The 17,528-nt window shown below is 36.6% G+C and overlaps 1 protein-coding gene across 3 annotated transcripts in view; it reads right to left on the reverse strand.

The window, feature by feature from the left end:
* Nucleotides 1–6,509, reverse strand: part of CRISP1 (cysteine rich secretory protein 1) — a 72,212-nt gene extending 65,703 nt beyond the window's left edge. For all 3 annotated transcript variants that reach the window (XM_060403695.1, XM_042236972.2, XM_060403694.1), the window contains exon 1: nt 6,454–6,509. The gene's annotated coding sequence lies outside the window, so the exon portion shown is untranslated. The remainder of the gene's footprint in view (nt 1–6,453) is intronic.
* Nucleotides 6,510–17,528: the final 11,019 nt, after the last annotated feature.

The following is a 17,528-nucleotide window of genomic DNA, read 5'->3' on the forward strand; positions in this document are numbered from 1 at the left end:
TTGTGTCCAACTCTGTGTGACCCTATGGACAGCAGCTCACCAGGCTCCTCTGTCCATAGGATTTTCCACACAAGAATATTGGAGTGGGTTGCCATTTCCTGGTATAACATAAATTATGCTAGCTACTTAACTCAAATATTCAATGACATAAACATTAATTTTAATTAATGATAATAAAGAATCATTACTGATAATGATAAAATTTTTTATTTATGGTAAATTCTTTTGTATCTAAATTCTTTTCTATAACATTTTTGTGAAATTCATCATTAAACGTAGCAAGAATTCCCTGGCTTTACAGTGATTAGGACTGGAAGCATTCATTGCCCCAGGCCTAGGATCGATCCCTGGTTGGGGAACTAAGATGTTACAAACCATGTGATGCAGTCAAAACAAAACAAAACAAAACAAAAAGACAAAAAACAAACAAAGGACATCATCAAACTTCTCAAAATAGACAATAACAATCAATTATGTTATGTGTCGTTGAAGGCCATTCATTCTTATTGCTGTATAGAATTCTATTGTGTGAATATAATTCAATTTATTAATCATTCCACTGTTGACAGCCTCAAGTTATTTCATAAATGGAGATTGGCTACCCCTACTTCTATTAATCTCTTTCCCATTTTTCTCACTACTCCCTTGGACAGCTTGAATTTAACGTAGCCCCTGAACTCTTTGTATTCTTTGGGATAAAGGCTATTTCTCTCGGAGTCCTTGATGAATATGGTATGTCACCTCTTCAGAGACATTATGTAAGAAGTTTTTAATCCTGGGTCCAGAAATGTCAACAGAATTCAAGGTGTATTAGTACTCAAATGGATTGGAAAAAGGTATCTTAAAAAACAACAACAATAACAACAAAACAGAGATGCAGCTCTATTTCCTAAGAAGTGTTAAAGAGGGAATGCCATCTAAGGGAAAAGGTAATTTTGACTTTGGTCAAGTGAAGGATGAATAGGCTATAATTTTTGTGGCTATATCTTTTTAGATGAATTTTATATCTAGGTGCTTTGTATTTAGGTTTAAGTTAGAAGGCACCAATGTCACTGGGGTTTCCTTCATTGTTCAGTGGTAAAAGATTCACATGCTTATGCAGGAGACAGGTTTGATTCCTGGGTCGGGAAGATTCCCTGGAGAAGGAACTAGAAACCCATTCTAGTATTCTTGTCCAGGAAATCCCATGTACAGAGGAGCCTGGCTGGCTACAGTCTGTGGGCTTGCAAATGGATCAGGTATGATTTTGCGATTAACAACAGCAGCAACCATGTCACTAAGGAGGAATGGCTTGGTGATTTTAATCTGCCAACCAGTATGATGGGCTGTTTTTAACAATTTATGGTAAGGCTAGGGCAAATAGCTGTGGAAATAAATTGATTACAGACTGTTGTTCAACTGTATTACCTGGGGCCTGGATCAGCACTGCTTCAGACCAATGCACAAGAAAGGGTATAGGGAAGAAAGCACAAGAATGAGTGAGAGAGGGAGAAATTCTAATTACTTCCCTGTAGGACAAATGGCAGGTTCAGTCCCCTGGAGATCAAGGAAGACTTACAGAAGATGGCTATGCCTGGTGGTGCACTTTCTGAACAAGTACAAACAGCAGAGATGTGAAGAGAAAAGCTGACAGCCTTACCTGGAAGGAAAATAGGAGGATTCTGGTTTCATGGGTAAGTCTCATATCATTCCAAGAGTCCTACATTCTGTGGAGTCTTGGCTGTGACTATGAGCTAGTGATACTCAGGAATTAATGGTACTATGTCCACAAATAAACCATAATCTGGAAAAGTACTAATGATTTCTACTGAATCCATACTTCACTTATAATGAAACTGAGTCTATGAAAAAGTTGGAAATCCAAAGGAGTTGGTATGGCAGTTCTTGGAATCCCAATGAAAATGTATGTAATAATGAGAAAAAAAATAATGTTTTGATTGTGTCCTCATGATTTCACAACTTTTGTCTAGAGAGGAAATTCTAATACCTTTTTGTAGATTTAGCCACAGTTTGCAAGTGATACTGGGATATAAGACTTCTTTCTAATGACCTCATGCTGGTAGTATTGGAACCTAGTGTTGAGGCATAGAATTACTTTAGAACAGATTCTGAAGCAATAGGTTAAAAATAGTGCTTTTCTATCAAAATGGATGAAATTTTTTGGTCAAATAAAAGGTATATTCTAGAGATGTCACTCTTCCTTCTATAATTCTCCTTGTCTCAACCCAAATATAGAAAGTGTGATGTATCTCACAAATATCTATACCAGATCCTTGCAGAGTCCATTTTTCAAAATTTAGTATAAATGTGTAGCCTAACATACTTATTAAGAGTTTCCCAAATAGAGACATTTTATAAAGCAAAGATACATGCATAAATAATACTCCTTTTATTATGATTATAGCCTTATGATGAATATTGCAGGGAGTTTATTATTCAGAGACCACTTAATAGAAAAAAAATGGAGGAATAGTAAAATTATTTAAACATTTTTTCTATCACAAAGAGGTTTGTGGTTTTGTGTCAGAGAAAAACACCTAGAGAAATAACTCTGAAAGTTTTATTTATTTTTTTTTTCTGGTTGAATTTACTGTATGGATATGTTGCTAGGATAGAACATAGGTAGCAGTATATAACTACATTCCAAAATAAATATATACATTATATAAATTTACTAAGGTTTTATATATTGGAGTTTTACTATTCAAGATTTTCTGAAGATCACATTAACATAATGAATTTTTAATCATCAAGTGTTTTTAGGGTTTCTCATGGATTTAGGATTTCCCTGGTGGCTCAGAGGTTAAAGCGTCTGCCTGCAATGTGGGAGACCTGGGTTTGATCCCTGGGTAGGGAAGATCCCCTGGAGAAGAAAATGGCAACCCACTCCAGTATTCTTGCCTGGAGAATCCCATGGACCGAGGAGCTTGGTGGGCTACAGTCCATGCGGTCACAAAGAATCAGACACAACTGAGCAACTTCACTTTCACTTTCATGTGGATTTACTCTTTTTGATGCCACAATGAGAAAATGTCAATTTTACGATGCAAGACATAATCAGAAGGTTTTTTCATGTTATAACTACAGAGACTATAATCCAAGTATTATTTCATCCAGGAAATTTTTAAAAACTGGTTTTAAAGGGTTTTATTTTATATTATAGGTGCTGTTAAAGCCAAAGGTGGAGAAATAGAAAACTCTTCATAAAAATATAACTATTATCATGTAGTCTGAAGAATGAGCAATTTCACGGCTAAAAATAAGAAAGAATATTTTTAAAAATAAAGCTCAACAAGTAGTCTTGCAGCTCTGTATGTCACCAGATGTGAGGAGCTGATAATGTTAGGAAGAATAGGCCACTGTGAAACAGACAGAATATGTATTCTATACAAATGAGAAATCAGCATGCTTAAGATTGAGAGTGACTTTAGAAATTTTTTTTTCTAAAGATAAGCCTGGTGAAGTTGTGCAGCAACTCCTGCACTGCTGGCCAAAGAGAAGAGGGGCTCCAGACGATCCACGCTGGCATTTAGAATAGAGCAACAGCCATAATCCAAACTTGAAAACTACAAGGAGTATGATAAATCCAGAGTCTGACTGGATTTTGAAACCAGAAACCAAAATTGTCATGAAAAGGAGAAAAATTGTTCTAAAGTGTCAAGGACACAAAAACTAGTAGTGATTTACTAGTTCAGTAGTAAATTTAGGAAACAGGTAAGGGTTGACTACCAAAGCTCATGTAAAGATGATTTTAGAAACAGCAAAAAAGAAAGGCCAGACCTAAACTACAGCTCTGGTAGGAACTGTTGAGAGTAGTTGGCTGAGGCTGTGACTAGGGATACTCTTTTGGGATGGGGGTTGAGGTTAGTGTTCATGGCTTCATTATAAAGTCACTTTAAAAGAACTTTCCACACAAAGCTGAGTTTGACAGTTAACCTCCAATCTGACACTTAAATAACAATGTCAGACTTTATTTTCGGGGAGCTCCAAAATCACTGCAGATGGTGATTGCAGCCATGAAATTAAAAGACGCTTACTCTTTGGAAGGAAAGTTATGACCAACCTAGATAGCATATTCAAAAGCAGAGACATTACTTTGCCAACAAAGGTCCGTCTAGTCAAGGCTATGGTTTTTCCAGTGGTCATGTATGGATGTGAGAGTTGGACTGTGAAGAAAGTTGAGTGCCAAAGAATTGATGCTTTTGAACTGTGGTGTTGGAGAAGACTCTTAAGAGTCCCTTGGACTGCAAGGAAATCCAACCAGTCCATTCTAAAGGAGATCAGTCCTGGGTGTTCTTTAGAAGGAATGATGCTAAAGCTGAAACTCCAATACTTTGGCCACCTCATGCGAAGAGTTGACTCATTGGAAAAGACTCTGATGCTGGGAGGGATTGGGGGCAGGAGTAGAAGGGGATGACAGAGGATGAGATGGCTGGATGGCCTCATCAACTCAGACAAGAGTTTGGGTGAGTGAACTCCTGGAGTTGGTGATGGACAGGGAAGCCTGGCATGCTGCAATTCATGGGGTGGCAAAGAGTCAGACACGACTGAGCGACTGAGCTGAACTGAAGATTGGGCTGCTGAAATTAAATCTAGGAATTACCAAGAAGGATGTCCCAGTTGTCAGTGTGTGCTTCAAGTTCTAGTTCTGAGAGCTGGACTCCGCCTTGCCAAGTGCAGTATTTAATACCTGGCAGAATTCCCTCTCTAGCTTTGTCCTTTCTGCTTCTCATGTACAAAGGAGCCAATAAGAAAAACATTCAAAATACAGCTCTTCATGTATTGTCAGATGGAAATCCAGCTGAGGGAGAGGTGGGAAAACCTCTGAATGGGACCCAAAGCTTCATCTTGTTCTTTGTTCCTATAGTTGGTGGAAAGAGATCTGGCTTTATACCTTGAAAAACTCCCTGATTTGCCATTGCACACAACTCACAAACTGAGAATTTTACAACGTGCTGTATATTATAGTAGTAGTTACTCAACATTTCAACTTTATAAAATCTTTCCCAGCATCAGGGTCTTTTACAATGAGTCGGCTCTCCACATCAGATGGCCAAAGTATTGGAGCTTCAGCTTTAGCATCAGTCCTTCCAATGAATATTAGTGGCTATGTCTTATTTCCAGATGTGGCATCTTTTTAAAGTCCCATGTGTGTATATGTCAATCTTAGTTTCTTAATTCACTATTGATGCACAATTGATACTATATATATATACTAGATAACTAATGTGAACTAACTGCATAGCATGGGGAACTCAATACTCTGTGGTGACAAAAATGGGAGGAAATCCAAAAAATAGGGGTTGTACGTATACATAGAGCTTCCTCCTTTTGCTGTGTAGTAGAAAATAACACGACATTGTAAAGCAACTATACTCCAATAAAAATAATAAATAAATAAAATGCCTTGTGTAAGAGAACAAATGGAACAGTGAGAGACTTTATTTTTGGGGGCTCCAAAATCACTGCAGATGGTGACAACAGCCATAAAATTAAAAGATGCTTGCTCCTTGGCAGAAAAGCTATGACAAACCTAGGCAGCATATTAAAAAGCAGAGACATTACTTTGCTGACAAAATTTCATCTAGTCAAACTGTGGTCTTTCCAGTAGTCATGTGTGGATGCGAGAGTTGGACCATAAAGCCGAGTGCCAGAGAACTGATGCTTTTGAACTGTGGTGTTGGAGAAGACTCTTGAGAGTCCCTTGGACTGCAAGGAGATCAAACCAGTCAATCCTAAACGAAATCAGTCCTGAGTATTCATTGGAAAGACTGATGGTGAAGCTAAAGCTCCAATACTTAGTCCACCTGATGTGAAGAACTGACTCATTGGAAAAGATCGTGATGCTAGGAAAGATTGAAGGCAGGAAGAGAAAGGGATGACAGAGGATGAGATAGTTGGATGGCATCATCGACTCAATGGACATGAGTTTGAGCAGGTTCCAGGAGTTGGTGATGACAGGGAAGCCTGGCATGCTGCAGTCCATGGGGTTGCAAACAGCTGGACATGACTGAGCAACTGAACTGAAGAGAACAAATGCATAAAACTGAAGGGTTGGACTGACTCCTGGACTTCTGCTTGTAGTGAATCAAGTCACATCCCTTGATCTATAATCTGATGAAGATCCTATTTGTTCCATTTCTTTTGTCTCTTTCAACTTCTCATTCATTTTGATAAGTGCTCCTAGCAGTTTGGATACCTTTGAATTGAAGGCTCCTAATAATAATAAATATTTTGGTGTCATTTAGCATTCTCCTGCCAGTTAATAGAGAATTTATATCCAAAATAATAAAATTGTTTTCACAGAACCACCCAGCATATTTTTAAAAAGATATCAGATCCTTAAAAGATAAATTAGTTCCTCAAATGATGCCATGTGACCAAGAAAACAACACATACTGTGCAGGAGTGGTTAGTAATTCAGGCTCATTTATTACTAACCCTGATACTCACTGTGTTTTATTTTTCAGGGATGTTGATTTTTATTTCAGACTTCTACATACAGCAGTTGGCATTTAGCTTTGTGCAGAAACCAACCGGTGTTTCAAAATTGTGGCATGCATGCCTACATTTGCCTCTCTTGAGAAAACAACTATAGGTGTCTTTCATGGCACATTTCACTGTTAAAAGGAAAAAAAAAAAAAGCACATAAACCACTTAGTTATTATATGTGACTTAGGGCCCTGAACATGAAATAAATCAGTTGTTGATATGAAATTTATTATAACATCTGTACATGCTAAGTTTCCTCCCCTCACTCCCTTTACAATAGGGATTTAAGAAGTCATTTGTTTCACTGTTTATCCAACCATGACAGTTTTGTGATTTGTTGTCTGCTCTCTCTGCAATTTTTGGCCAGGCCTGCTACTGGCTACAGCTTAGTTCTCCATGAAAACTTGTAAATAGTTATTGTTAGATCCAGAATAGCTTTGCAGCAGACAATGTATCTTCCTAAGTGTAACCTACCCACCTGATTACTTTTTCCTCTAATTCAAAAGAAATTAAATATTTAAATTTTTTGACTTTACAAGTCAAGAATGGGAAAATCAATTCATGTTGTTTAAATAGCTCTCTTGCTTTTATCTTTAGAACTCTCTCTGATGGGAAGAATGAATAGAATCCTAGCAGGCACTGGGTTAAGAGGGATTCTTGAACACACACAGATCTGAGGCTTTCAGGGTAGAAGGAAACACTGTACTAGTGATTTCATGCATGAACAGCCTCAGGCACACAGTGAAGAAGTATAAAATCGCTTAACATTTCCTTTTTTTTTTTTTTTTCAAAATCTCCTCCTTTATAAAGTACTCAAATTCTCCTTGATCACAACATATACCAATGAACAGAATCATCCATATCATGGATGGAGGACTTGCTGTTTCACCTCTTCAAGAAATGCTTGCATTTTTAAATGAGTCACCGACAGAGGGAGACTCACAAAGTAAAAACATTAAATGTAATGGTGAACTATCAGGTCTCCGCAAAGAAGGTATACAAACAGTGGTCTCCACTCTTCACCTAGAATCTTACTTTATAGGATCCAGTTGTGATGGAGTTGATGGTACTGATAACCTGATATATATCGATGCCCTCAGATTTCAGCAAACTTAAATTAGCATAAGATCTCTGTTACTTTGGATAACTAGGCCATATAGGGAAAAAGTCAAACCCATATTACATTGATTTTTTTTTCCCATATATTTTAGGTCATGTGATATCGCTGTTTCACTGTATAAATTAATGATGTCTCTTTATTTATAATATCTAGAGAGATGTTATTTATTGCTTTTGATGCTGGAGGGAAAAGACATTATCTCACCAGCTTAAAAATGCATCCTCAAATTATACCATCCTACATGAGGGGTGCGAAGCATGTATGTCAACTTAATTGGAATTTACAAATAACAGAAGATGACAGCTGTCAAGCACCAGTATGAGGAAAAGAATAGCATTATTAAAGTGGCAATTCTAAATTAGCATATTTCCACTAGTAACAAAAACAACAAATATCTTCTCTCTAGATAACATCTATTGCATCATATAAAAATTCATATTTATGCACAAGAAGGAATTGCAAATTTTTCAACTTTTAGACGAAACCATGCACATAAACACATCTCTTAGTTTTCTGAAGATACTGAAAATGTCATGATGGTTTTCACATAAGTTTTTCAAAAGCAGATGACATGAGGGACACATGTAAATCATGATCACAGGATTGAAAGTAATATTTTATTACCCAAATGTGGTCGCTCTGTATACTAGTCTTTTCTATTTTAAGGAAACCTTTGTTTGGGATTAATAAAAAGCAAAACCTGATTTTAATTCTGTTTATTCTGAGTTTAGAAAGATGTCATACAATAACAATTCTCATAATTTTCATCTGAGAAATTTTATTTTAATTGCAAAATAGTTCAAGTCATTTGACTCTTTTCTCCAAAATACTTAGGTTTTTGAGTTTTAAATTTACCCAAAGGTAGACTTAACTGTTAGAAAATTTGGTTTCATTTATACTATTAAGGAATGGAGTATAAGTTCAATTAGTAAATTATTGAAATTCTAGGCCACTTCTAAATAAAAATTCCCCATAGTTTTATTTGTTTGCTTGTTTGTTTTGTTTGATTTTAAGATGAATGGAATTATTTTTTGGGTATGTGTTTTCACAGTGTTCTTATATATACAACAAACAAACAAACTTCTTTTTCTATCTTAAGTAGCCCAAAATACGTCAGAACAACCTATCCAATGATCTCTATCAAGACACATAGGGTACACAACTCAAGCACATGAAATCCAACAGAGTAAACTCTGCGTTTTATTCTACAATGGAGGTAAAAGTAGAGTTTCTTCCTCCAAAATGAGGCACCAAGAAATTGCTTTCTTTCTCAGACATTTCAAGACAATGTAAAAGTAATCAAAATGTTTCAGAAGGACATAATCATAGTCGATATTAGGCACTTTGCATATTTGCATATCTGTAATCCTCATGATAATATTATTACATACATGTACTTACTATACTTAATTCATGATATTGTGCTCAAATCTATCATTCAGTGTATGTTAGTGAAAAATGCATTGTTACTGCACAACACACAGTGCCTCACTGTTTCTCAAGGATCCAGATGGTTATACTTTAATATCCTATCTACTTTGTCTTTCTGGATGGCCAGCTTAGACTGAGAACAAAGCATTTGCTTAAGTCCTTAAACTGTCTCCCATAATAATATAACTCACCAGGAACCTTACTTTATAGTAAAATCACAAGTCCTTTCTGTAAGATTTACTTCTGGGACTATCACAAACCACTTTCTTGGCAATTCAGTCACTCTGTCTCTAGCTGACATCAACCAAGACTTATCCCTCTATAAAGATTTCAACCACTCAATTAACTTTTCCAATTTACCTGGTGACAGTGGGGCCAGGAAGAAAAATACAACAAAGAGAAGGACAAGAATCTTCATAACTGAAGAAAGTCAGTTAAGTCAGCAGATCTGAAGTCTTTCAGTAAGAAGGTGGAGAGTGTATCTTTTTATATTTCTCTTCCTACAGTGATATGAATTTAGTCATTCATGTTTATCAAGGTCAACACTCCTGTTTAGCAGTGCCTGGGGCAAAAGTGCTGGACATTGCTACTCCTTTATCTTGATAATATAAAAGGCTTAAGATGGTGCCAGCAGATTATTATGATTCTTAGTAGCTAGTTGTCTAACTAATCCCATATCACTGGAATTTCTTACAGGAGGTCTGAGGAGTATAAATATGATAGTGTGATCTTTTCTTTTTTTATTGCTTAAGAAACTATGCAAAAATAAACCACTGAATTTTAAAAGTAGCAGAATTTTTTTTCTACTCATTTACTACCTTTGCTGTTAGAATCTTTCCTCCTGTGATCTATAGTTACTATTAAAACCCTCTTCATCATTACAGAAATAAATGATTATTTGCTGTCTCTCACATGCAATGTGGATTTTAAAGACATGATAGGTATAAGAGAATTTCACAATGAATACTTGCATTCACACACATCTTTTCTTCTTTCTTCTTTGAAGTTGCTCGGTCATGTCTGACTCTTTGTGACCCTGTGGACTATAGCCTACCAGGCTTCTCCGTCTATGGGATTCTCCAGGCAAGAATACTGGAGTGGGTTACCATTTCCTTCTCCAGGGGATCTTTCCAACCCAGGGATCAAATCCAGGTCTTCCAGATTGGAGGCAGACACTTTAACTTCTGAGTCACCAGGGACACCTATCCACACACATATATACACAGCCAAATAATAATGTGTGTAATGTCATATTTGTAAGGTGCCAAATGATGACATCTTTAATAAATACTTACTAGGAGAATTATTTGAATGGTGTAGGTAAGTAGTTATTTTATATACGGTCATATAAATGAGATATTTAGCTAAAGATCCAAGTCAACTTTTGCTTTGCTTTGCAGTTCTTTTTTTTAAGATCTAGAAGTAATAGGATTATTGGAAAATGTATTCACCATGAAATTAAAAATACACTTACTCCTTGGAAGGAAAGTTATGACCAACTTAGATAGCATATTCAAAAGCAGAGACATTACTTTGCCAACAAAGGTCCATCTAGTCAAGGCTATGGTTTTTTGAGTGGTCATGCATGGATGTGAGAGTTGGACTGTGAAGAAAGCTGAGTGCCAAAGAATTGATGCTTTTGAATTGTGGTGTTGGAGAAGACTCTTGAGAGTCCCTTGGACTGCAAGGAGATCCAACCAGTTCATTCTGAGGGAGATAGGCCCTGGGATTTCTTTGGAGGGAATGATGTTAAAGCTGAAACTCCAATACTTTGGCCACCTGATGCGAAGAGTTGACTCATTGGAAAAGACCCTGATGCTGGGAGGGATTGGGGGTAAGAGGAGAAGGGGATGACATAGGATGAGATGGCTGGATGGCATCACCGACTTGATGGATGTGAGTCTGAGTGAACTCTGGGAGTTGGTGATGGACAGGGAGGCCTGGTATGCTGCAGTTCATGGGGTCACAAAGAGTGTGACATGACTGAGTGACTGAACTGAACTGAACTGATTAAACAGCTGTGTTACTGAAATGCCCAATTTAAAGGCATTCCATTTCTCTAGTCTTAGAAAGCAAGGAAAGTTTCTCCATTGAAGATAAAAAAAATTCAAAAAACCTCCTTATGCTTAATTTCTGAACCAAGGAACCTGAAACAGACTTCCAGATTATCCAGTAGGTGTTATACAGGAAACTGTTGATCTTAGAACCAATCATGCAGCAAATTTGCAAAAATAGTATAGGTCGTCCGAAGGATACTTATTCTTAGGGTATGTTCAAAACCTTGATAATTATTCTAAGCGAATCTGGATAGTTTCAGATTTGATATGACCTTCAGTCCAAAGAATGCTATCAAACCTCTGGTGCTCATCTAACACCAATGTTTTTAGGACATATTTTTCATTTTCAGCACACTAGTCATTGCAGGCATCTTTTAAGTGTCTTTTAATTAACTAATAAATTAAAAGATGCTTGCTCCTTGGAAGAAAAGTGATAACAAACCAAACAGCATGTTAAAAAGCAGAGACATCAGTTTGCCAACAAAGATCCCTCTAGTCAAAGCTATGATTTTTCAGTAGTCATGTATGAATGTGAATTGGACTATAAAGAAAACTGAGCACTGAAGAATTGATGCTTTTGAACTCCTGGTGTTGGAGAAAACTCTTGAGAGTCACTTGGACAACAAGGAGATCCAACCAGTTCATCTTAAAGGAAATCAGTCCTGAATATTCATTGGAAGGACTGAAGCTGAAGCTGAAACTCCAATACTTTGGCCACCTGATGAGAAGAACTGACTCAATGGAAAAGACCCTGATGCTGGGAAAGATTGAAGGCAGGAGGAACAGGGGAAGACAGAGGATGAGATGGTTGGATGGCATAACTGACTCAATGGACATGAGTTTGAGTAAGCGCCAGGAGTTGGAGATGGACAGAGATGCCTGTTGTGCTGCAGTTGATGGAGTCTCAAAGAGTTGGACATGACTGAGTGACTAAACTGACTGACTGAGTCATTGCAAAGGCTACCTTTGCTGCTACAGAAATCATGAAAACTGATTAAAGGAGAAATTAGCATGAGAATAGCAAAAGCACATCTTCTCCATCTACTGTGGGTTCCTTTGGTAGACCTCTTTTTTATCGGGGAAGAGTAATTGTCTAGAAGTTATGGTACCTGACTTCTTTTCCTTATGTTCTGTGTGTGTGTGTGCTCTGCCACTCAGTCATGTCTGACTCTTCGTGACCCCATGGACCATAGTCCTCCGGGCTCCTCTGTCTATGGGATTCTCCAGGCAAGGGTACTGGGATGAGTTGCCATGCCCTCCTCCAGGGGATCTTCCCAACCTAGGGATCGAACCCATGTCTCCTGCATCTCCTGCATAGCAGACAAATTCTTTACCACTGAGCCACTGGGGAAGCCTCTTTCTTAAGTTACTGATTTGTTAAGAAACATTTTGGTCAATTTATTTAACTAGGCTTCTCATCCTTTTCATTGTTGTTGTTCAGTCGTTAAGTCATGTCCAACTCTTTGTGACCCCATGGACTGCAGCAGGTCATGCTCCCCTGACCTCCACTATATCCTGGGGTTTGCTCAAACTCCTGTCCATTGAGTCAGTGATGCTGTCTAACCATCTTAACCTCAGCCAACCCTTTCTCTTTTTGCCTTCACTCTTTCCCAGCATTAGGGTCTTTTCCAATGCTCTTTGCATCAGGTGGCCAAAGTATTGGATCTTCAGCATCAACATCAGTCCTTCCAATGAATATTCAGGGTTGATTTCCTTTAAGATGGACTAGTTTGATCTCCTTTCAATACAAGAGACTCTCAAGAGTCTTCTCCAGTGCCACAATTCAAAAGCAATTCTTTGGCATTCAACCTTCTTTATGGTCCAACTCATACATCTGTACAAGACTAATAGAATGACTATATAGCTTTGACTATGTTTTGATTGTTGAGCAATAAAAGCTAACATTTGGTACTGTTTTGAACTATTTATATATGTTTACTTAAATTATCCTTACCACTTTCTACAAGGTAGGTAAAATTATTATTTCCTGCTTATAAGTGTGGAAACTGAGACATAAGGAGATGAAATAATTTGCCCATCTTGGTACAGTTAATAAACTGTAGTGATTGCAATTGAACCCAAGATGTTAGATGCCAAAGTCACATCCCTTGACTGCCTTCTACACTGTAATGAAAGGTGTGATTAAATTATTTAAATCTCACCAGTGAAAATGTGATTTTGCTCTGATTTCTTTCATTGATTATGACATAGCAAAGATAGAGATGTTTATAAATGTAAAATACTAGAAATTTATGTGATATTATTATTATGAAATCATTGAGATATCTAATCCTGTTAGTATGGCTTTAAAAAAGTAATTTTGCTATTTCTGGAATACCTTGGTTGAACTTGTTAAATATTTTAAGTAATCATATTGCACATCATTTCAACTGGTATTCATAAGACAAAGCACAGCACCCATCTAATAATTTAACTAACAGTCTATCACATGTACTGAATAAAAGTACAATAGCAAAGTCTCTTTGTTCTTCAAAAGAAGAAACTTCTATAAGAACCCAAGAAAGTGAGACTCTCTGTGATATCAGAGTTATAACATTGATTTCTGATGGTTGAGCAGATAGGATCAAGGGCAAGATCTAAAGACAAAGTAACCTAAAAAACAGCACAAAGAAAGATGTACTTTACTAGGTATCAGCATACTACAAAGTTACAGTACTAAAAATAAGATGATATTTTTAAAAAATTGGTCAATTGATCAGCAGACCCACATGTATATTCGTAAATTTGGTTTCTCATGAATACAGCATGTCAAATCTGTGTGGAAAATATGGCACAAATGATGTTGGGATCAGCAAACTATCAGAAAAAATGTGCAAAAACCCATGTCTGCTAACATGCTGAATATTAATAAAATTATATATAATCATATTTAAAAAAATGAAATATATGTATGTATATTTATAATGTGTGCATATAGAATATATAAAAATAAATATGGACATATTTATAATCTTGTCACAGGGAGGGACTTTCTAATTAATAGAAAAGGCCTTAATAGTTATACAAAATATAATATTATTTAATGATATACGCATTTATAATTTCTTTATGAAAGAAAATCCAGAAAAGCTTAGATAAAATACTTACAACATGTAATAACCAAAGGGTTATTGTACATAAACAGTGAGTGCAAAATTATTGTAAAACTACAAATCATTCTAAAGAAAATTAAGAGCTGTTTATGAAAAAAAGCAAGTCATAGGAGAATAAATGAACATAGCCAGTAAACTGACCTAAAATATTTAACTCACTTGGAATTAGAAAAATATAAATAAATGCATTTGTGACATGTTTCATAATCATCTGTTCATATTTTGTTTTTTAAAGAGCAATCAAGACCTGTGGGCTTATTGTGGAAAACTAGGCATGACATCCTGTGTATAAACATTAAAAATGTACTTTGATCCAGGAATTTCAAAAATTTATGCTCCTCTTATTGACAATATGCCAGTACTTCATGATGTCACCTATATGCAGAATCTCAAAAGCAAAACAATTAAATAAAACAAAATGAAAACAGATTTACAGATACAGAGAACAAATGGGTGGTTACCAGAAAGGATAAAGAGGTACAAACCTCGAGTTAGTTATGCAATAAATAAATCACACAGGGAATATAGTCAATACTACTGTAATAACTTTGTATGGAGACATAAGGTTACTAGACATCATAGTGATAATTTCATAACATATGCAAATGTCAAGTCTTTATATAGTCCACCTGAAACTAACATAATATTGTACATCCACTATATTTCAATAAAAATGGGTGTTTAATAAATATCTTTGAAATGGAAAAAAGAACAGGTGGAAAATTGAAATGTCTAGGATAAATGTTCTTATTATTTTCCAACATTTATTGATTAATATCTACTATGGTTACAAGCCTGTTATAAGTTTGAGGAGAGACAAAGTAATAGATATAAACCCTTTCTAAGACTTCATAATTTACTTGAAATCCAGCTGAGAATCCAAGAGAGTGGTATCTCTCGGAGTCAGAATACAGTGAAATATGTTAAGCAAGTCAATACACAGTGCTGCCAATACCTTGGTTGGAGCTCTAAAATTGGGGATAATGTACATGGATCTTTGTTCCTAATTAAAACACCGAATCAGGCTATTGAGAAACTGGAATTCTGGATACAGATCTGCCACTGACTGCAGGCATGAGCTAAAACTAATTTTCCCTTTCCTCAATTTTCCCAATCATGGCCAAGATTCCTTTCCACCCCTAGTAGTGTTTTTCTTAATATGGAGATGTTTCTTGGAAATGATCCCTGTCTGCTCAATTTCAGGATTTCATAGAAGTAGATTTTCTCAACCCCTTCATATATTGCTAATCACTTCATTTGCCCACTGTTAAAGTGAAAAATCCCTCCTAGTTATAGCTGATAAAAACAAATCGGTATGCTCTTCTTCCAAGAGCGTTCATTGTATGGGACTCCACTTTTCTGAACATCCAAAGAAAGGCTGCATTTCTTCCATCTGATTTCTCCCATTCAGATACAGATTTCACAGCAGACTTTAAGCTATTGGTGTTTTTTCCCCCTCCACCCATTTTTATGATAAAGTATGTAGAGATATCTTGTCACCTAGTTTGTTATAATTTTTTCACGCATTTTGGTTTTACTATTATTTGTTCTATTAAAAAAAAAAAAACTGTGTTGCTGGTACCATCTTCCAGAATCCCTCTCCTCAAAGTTTTAAAGTAAATCTTGAGTTATTTGGCCTTATTTCTTATTGCATTCAATGTTGTCAGCTTGTTCTTTATCCTTGAATTTCTTTATATGTGTCTCTCTCTGTTCTCAAATCCTTGAATTGGATACTGTTATCTGGTTCTTGAGCCTATAGAAGTATAGATTCTGGCTAATCTTCTTGCCACTAATAGATACATTCTACTTGAATTCAACATTTTCCTCTGAGGTACACAACACTTAAACCCCTGGTAGCTATATGAAGTCCATTTTGGTACAAATTTTTTAAGGTAGACATTCCCTAGGTTCACCAGATTTTCAATAAAAAAAAAAAAAAAGACAATAATCTTGGGTGTGTAGTTAACTTAGTTCTAAAGAATATGATGATTAAAAATATGTTTGGGGACATTATAGAATATTGATAAAGGGTAGATTTATCCCTTGATTTTAGCTGAAAAACAAATTCTAGTCGTCATGTTTCTCCCCCAACTTTTAACATTTTGTGTTTAGTACTTGTGCTGTGCTGTGCTTAGTCGCTCAGTCATGCCTAATTCTTTGCAATCCCATGGACTGTAGCTTTCCAGGCCCCACTGTCCATGGGGGCTAGGTGTTCTCACCCTCCACACAGCCAAAAATCTATATATGATTATAACCTGTCCTTTGTGTCCACTGTTCTTCTGTACCTTGGTTCCTTGTTATTGGTGGATCTGCCTCCCTAAATCCAACCAAGCAGGATGGTATAGCCCTGTAGCATTTGCTATTGAAAAAAGTTGACATGTAAGTGGACCTTGCAGTTCAAATTTGAGTTGTTCAAGGGTCAAGTGTATAAAGCATTAGATAATATAAAATAAAATGCCTTTTTGAAAGAGAAAAATCTTGGTAGAAGAGCGAAAAGGCCAATAAATATCTCCATGCTCTACTGTAGCTCATGCATCATCTTTTACTTTGGTTTCCTGTCTGTTAATATCAATAATGTGATGAGGATATTTAGACAATTGACAAACTTATAAGTATTAATTTTCACGAACCAAGTTTCTATTGAGATCATGGTTACATTGGAAAATGCTCAGTGGTATAAATTTAGGTAAACCATCAGACACAAAAAAAGTGGTCTGACACTGATGCAAATATAGTACCCACGATAAGAAATTAGCAAAAGATATGCCTCTATCAGGGCTTTCCTCTTGGCTCAGATGGTAAAGAATCCACCTGCAATGCAGGAGACCTGGGTTCAATCCCTGAATTGGGAAGATCCCCTGGAAAAGTGATAGGTTACCCACTCGAGTATTCTTGGGCTTCCCTGGTGGCTCAGATGGTAAAGAATCTGCCTGCAATATGGGAGACCTGGGTTCGATCCCTGGGTTGGGAAGATTCCCTGAAGGAGGGCACAGCAACCCACTCAAGTATTGTTGCCTAGAGAATGCCCATGGACGGGCGGCCTGGCAAGCTAAAGTCCATAGAGTTGCAAAGAGTCGGACATGACTGAGTGATTAAGCACAGCACAGCACAGCATGCCTCTATCAAAGCTTCTAGAGAAAATAAGATAGATCCCACCTCATTCCACTGAACACATAATTAACATCTACGAAGGAAGACAAAAATACTGGTTTATGTATTTATTACAGAGCTTCTAATTGCATTCTGACATCTCTCTGCACTGGGGGCACATGTGATTCCTTTCAGTTCAGTTCAGTTCAGTCACTCAGTCGTGTC

Source organism: Ovis aries, chromosome 20, assembly GCF_016772045.2.
Source record: "Ovis aries strain OAR_USU_Benz2616 breed Rambouillet chromosome 20, ARS-UI_Ramb_v3.0, whole genome shotgun sequence".
In the NCBI taxonomy this organism is placed as follows: Eukaryota; Metazoa; Chordata; class Mammalia; order Artiodactyla; family Bovidae; genus Ovis; species Ovis aries.